This window comes from Copidosoma floridanum, unplaced genomic scaffold, assembly GCF_036245765.1.
Source record: "Copidosoma floridanum isolate Cflo_tuat_1 unplaced genomic scaffold, Cflo_Japanese_pri ptg000013l, whole genome shotgun sequence".
Taxonomy (NCBI): Eukaryota; Metazoa; Arthropoda; class Insecta; order Hymenoptera; family Encyrtidae; genus Copidosoma; species Copidosoma floridanum.
In genome coordinates this window covers 3,278,637-3,284,636 of record NW_028321890.1, presented here as the reverse complement: position 1 = coordinate 3,284,636, position 6,000 = coordinate 3,278,637, and the positions used below count along the sequence as shown (strand labels likewise).

The following is a 6,000-nucleotide window of genomic DNA, read 5'->3' as shown; positions in this document are numbered from 1 at the left end:
TTAGGTTAACCAATGAGCGATGTTCTTGCAGACTACGTTGACAGTTGTACGATTATGTTACATGTTATTATTTTACATTTTAGGAAATAACAATAAAACAGTACTAATCACATTTTCTGACAAATGCGGTTGAGTTTTTGGGTCAGCGATGATGAAAGCTCGCCTCAGCAATATAAGAACGCCAAATACAAGTTCAATTATGACAGTAAGCTTAAAAATTTCGAAATTAATCCTTCTGAGGATTTTACAATTGATTTTGAATATAATTAAGTAATAGGGGGATTACAAATTTTAAATAAGTATACATTATCAGAATTGAACAATTAATGAGCAAGTAACTATTCATTCATACATACATGCATTTTTACAACGATGCTGGCCGTACTCTATGTCAGCATATTATGAAGCATTCACCTTAAAGCTGATACACACACGCGCACTTGTAAGCAACGTACGAGCTTCTCTTGTCATATGAGTTTGCTTTATACTCACAATACGTCTTATCTGAATTTAACGGATGAATAATTTTGAGTTATAATATAATTCGTATCAACTCGGAATGTAACATTATCAACTGTTTTCAGACTTTTAAAAGATTTAGCTCCACTTTTCCAATTTAAAATTTATTTCTATAAAATGCTCAAAGTTCTTAGGTGACACTATATTTAGACGCCCTATTGTAGAATTCCGTCTTACTCTTCCTTTTCTAACCCAAGTTTTTACTGTCAAATTGAAACAGTAATATTCTGAAATATTCACGTATCTAATTTTTTTGCGAATCTAGCTATTTTATTCAATTTAAACCAAGCCATTAATGCCGTTTCAGAGTTTCCTATTGCTCTAAGCACATTATTTTCTTGAAAAACTATTTTATCTATTTTTAATATGTACTGGTGAATTCAATACAGAATGACTACGTCCACACAAAGAAATCTCTTGCAATCGCCATGCTGCTTTCTTAGGGCTGAAATAGTGGCCATCTACATACTCTGATATTTTATCAAAAATTTTTACATCGTCTTTTTTATTACTCGTATCTGTTTTCGTAATTCAATTTAATGCTTTATCTTCTCCTTTATTAACATAATCAAAAATATACTTCATACTTTCAATGGATGCACAATACTCAATATTAATGTGACAATTATATTTAGTTAATAAAAGTGAATTGTATGATACTACCATTGAATTATCAACTGAAATTCCTTAATTACCATTATTGATTCTATATATGTAATTATCACATTTATTGTCACTTTTTTCGTGATTTGGGTATCCATTTTTTGTGAAAAAAGAATAATTAGTGAATTTTTTCGGAAACTTTTTTGTACAAATTTTTTGATGACTGGTAAAACATGGATTATCTTCACGATTAGGTCCACGAGGCATGTGTTTAGTAACTAATCTTTGTATTTGTAAATCAAGTGGGATTTCCACTGAAATAAATTCATCCATGTCTGTACTAGTAAATAATTTATCGTTTAGATGCAATGTTACAATAACATAAAAATAAGGTAATTCTCTTTTTTTAAATTCAATAGTTAACCCAAGCAATAACTTTTCCAAAAATATTGTGTTTAGTTATATCGTCCAAAATTACTTTCAATTTTGTATAAAATAATGTCACAGTTACATTCGGTATATTATTGAGAGTGATACCTTTAAAACAGTTTTTTAAATTTGCTTTATTTATTTTCATTTAGGGTTAAATTTTACGGTGATAAGATCAGGTCGTCCAAACTTTCGCATTATTGCCTTTGCATCTTGATAATGTTTCTTCATACACCTTATACTGCCGATGTGTGTTGAAGGCAAAAGAAACGTAAGATTTTCTGCTCTTGTTGAAAATTTTTGTCTATCGTATGTACCTCATACTACCTCACCTTTAAAAAACTTCGCGATTAGTCACGCGATTAGTCACGCAGGTGATTACGTGACTAGTTGCACGACTAATCACGCAACTAGTCGTGCAACTTTATCGAGCAAAAAGTCGTGCAACTAGTCACGCAACTAGTCGCATGATTTTTCTGAAGATTGTATTTTTAAAATTTCTTACTGCACTAACAGTAATAAAAATAAGCATTTCACACTAACATTAAAATTTTAGCAATGATGATTCATGATTGTGAGGATATTAAAAAAGATAAGTACAAGCAAAAATATTTTTAATGGTTTGATAGCTTATTTTTTGTAAATTGTTATGTATCTGTACTATACAATACTGTATAATCTTTTTTAGGTATTACAGTACAATCACTATATGCATTGTATTTTTTTCTTTTTTTTTTTTTTCTTACAATATTGATAAGATGTCATGCACGATAGAATAGCTATGATGACAACTGATGATAACTGATGACAACTCTAAGTTACGGAAACGTGATCTCATTATTTGCAAAATAGATTCATGACAGCTTCCTTATTGCATCGTTTAATGATAAAAATCTATGTTTACGGCGAGATCTTACAGTCTGTATGTACAATAGGCACAGCATACAATTTTATTTTTCTTATTAATAAATGATAATGAATTTTATAAAAATGTTAACAGTTTGTTGAATACCTAACTGTGCAAACAAGGTTGTGTGTCATCTCTCCAGCGGAAATTTGAAAACGTAACCAAATGTTAGAAAAAGTAAACATGTGTAATAATATGCCGTAACCCGCAAGAAAATGTAAGAAAATGCAAGGAACTGTAATAGTCTCATGGATTTTGGACGTTTCTTACACTTTTCTATGTTGTGTTACGTTTTCTTACATTTTCTTACGTTTTAATATGATTTACCACATGCTGTTACACTTATACTTTTTCATGATAGTTGCTCAAGTTTTTTTTATTTAAGGCAAATTTTATTCGAAAATATAAGGAAATGTGTCTAAAAGTTATCAATGATAATTAAATATAAAAAAGTGTAATAAAATACAAAAAACTGTAAGCTGTTATGAAACATTACAGATGACATCAGCACTTTCTTACAGTTTATTAGAGTTTACTACAGTTGCTTTTTCACGAGATTTAAGTGTCTTTTTAGAATTATAATAAAATGTAACGAATCGTAAGACAATGTGTTGGGTGTTGTAGTTGACTATAATCAAACGTAACAAACGTAACAAACTGTAACTGTGGTCCGAAATCCAACCAAACTGTACATTACATCACAGAAAGTTACGGTTTGCTACGTTTTTTCACACTAACTGTTTACGTTGGGGCTATACTCAAAAACCAACCTTCCACGCAGTGATTGAGAGTTTGGTTAAAAAACTCGTCAAAATCTTCAATTTAATTCGGAAATTTCATGGATTGTATAAAACAACCGAGAGTTTTCTTAAAAATTGTTTTTTATTTTAGTTTTTCCAGCATTTATCGAATTTTTCAAGGTAATGATTAAAAGATTCAGACTTTTCAAAAACTCTTTATCTGTGCTTCATCTGTTGAGGTGATTCTAAGATGCTGAAAATGACCTCTCACTTAAAAGAATTCTCATGGAAATCTATACAGATCCTTCATATAGCGTATAAGAACAAAATCTACATAAATATTCATGCAGCGAATACATATTACAAAACCGTCATTAGTAATAAGGAAAGATTAAACATACACACTATCACATACACATACACGCGCGTATACACTGCAGTAAGTTGTAGGACACTGTAGTACAGACCTTGTATGGAATCCAAGTGAAAATCTACGTGGAACTCACGTAGAATATGTAATCATGAACAAAAACTAGTACGAAAATGTATTAGGAATTGGTATTGCGTACAATCTATTGTTACACTTGACTGCACAACAAATAAGCTTCACCTTATTTGAGCTTATACTCTTTTCTTCCTTGATTTCAAGAAACATTTGAAGCGCCTTACAGTGTACGTTGGGTTGCGTAAGCAGAACATCACAAATGATAGTTTCTTTTCGACTTTCATTATCCACTATGAAGTACTTGACTTTGGCGATTTCGCCATTAACAAGTTTAATATAATAATTACACGACCGTCTGTTGACTTTTTCGGATGTTGCTATCGGATGAAGCAGCCACGGAAAACGGCTTTGGTAAACATTGTGGCTGTGTTTGGGAAACCATATTTTTGTCTTATGCCTTGATCAACTGGTTTTTCTCGGCCTAAAAAAGTAATACCCGCTAATCTTAAAATATTTCGAGTACTGGATCCAATATTTCTCTGGTCATATTCCAAATCTATTTCTGAACCGTTTAAGTATACTTTTTTTTCAAGGCTCGCAAAAAATGTTGAATGTTAGTATGGCGAATAATTTGCGGTATAACTCCCTTTGCGCAATAAATTGCTTTTAAAACATTGTGATTTGCATATTCAAAAGGGAATGCTGAGTGTGCCCAAAGGGGACCCCAATTAAAGACACTTTCGACGACATGCAACAGCATGTGCATATTATACGTCATGCAGCACAGAGAATACAAGTTTTCGACTTCACGAACGAACTGGTGCAACATATAATTAGCATCATTTAATTCAGAACATGTAATATTCATTCCCAATAAAATGTGTAATGATTGAACTAATAAGGCCCAATGTTTTAAAATTTCATTTCCTTTTAGTGCTGTTTCTAGTACTGGAATGCTACAATACAGCACCCAGTTTTCCCATTCCTTACACGTCCACTTCTCCCGCTGCAACAAAGGTCTGCATAGTCGTCCCAAATGATGATGTGCTTTAATGTTTTTCATAATGCCATCCATACTATCAATATCTTCTTTACATTAATTATATAAAATCAGTTGCGTAAACTGCGTAGCAACACCAGCCAAGTAGCAGTGCATGTAATCTGGTGTACACCCGTGAATGATGTTAAAATTACTCAAATTAAGTAATGGAGAGGCGGTTTTAACACCAAACACTGGAACACCTGTCCTGATTGCTTCTTGAGAAAACTTAATAGTGTTCAACACATTTCGAGCGTCTGGTGGAGGTACCACATAAGGGTATCGCATCAAGCCTGCGTAATGCTCTTCCTTGTGCAGACACCAATCGCAGCCAAATTTTCCATTAAATTGGACTGTACCATTTATGGAAGCTCGAGCAGGGGTGTCAACACATGCTACGATTGGAAATAATTTAATACTCCGACTTTGTGATTTAATCGTGCATTGAATGCCATCAATCGATAGTCGAGTCATATTATCAACGAAAATATCCATAAATATACTCATATCTGGCTTACTCAACCCGAACCACAATCCACATACTATTACACTTTTTAGTCTGTATTCTACTGGAATTTCATTCAAAATTAAATAAATTGGCCAAATAGAATAGTTAGATGATTCAAAAACCGGTGCTCCATCAGTATTAAATACAGCAGTAGCATATGAAGAATTGTTTTGTTTTATTGCCATTACACTTTTTCTGTACAGAGAATCATCGTATATATCCCTAAAATAATTTTTTTCATGTCTTCTTTGCGATGTAACAAAGTCGAAATACTCTTTATGTAGCTCTAAGCAATGTTGAATAGAAGTGGAAGGGTCAACATATGCAAAGAAAAATTGATTGCTAGAACTGGACGTGTCTATTTTGGTATCGCACACGTCGCAAGTAGATGATACTTGTAGGTCATTAAAGATACCTAAATATTTTGAACACGCTGGACACACACCATGGTAAGTAATATTTTGTGCCCTCATCACCTTATTTATAAAATACCTTGTTTCAGGAATAATCTTACTTCCACAGACCTGGTTAATCAATTTTAATAGTTTTACCATACCATCGATGGACAGTGCTTGAGACATAGCATACTTGACAGTAATCAATAGTACGGCGGCTGGCTTAGCTGTTACTTTAAGAGAAATTTCTTCCAACAATTCTGATTCCAAAATATCAGTGTTGTGAGTTTTATAATCTGTACATTCAAGGATATCAAGCAAATCGTCATCGCTGTCGTACGCCTCACCCACCTAAAAAAAACCCTTAAAATGTATTATTCTGATAAAGTTTTTTCGAGGACTCAACGGATGGCTT

General features: G+C 32.6%; 1 pseudogene; it reads right to left on the bottom strand.

Annotated features, from left to right (window-relative positions):
* Window positions 1–3,730: 3,730 nt before the first annotated feature.
* Window positions 3,731–5,825, bottom strand: LOC149374797 (uncharacterized; annotated as a pseudogene).
* Window positions 5,826–6,000: the final 175 nt, after the last annotated feature.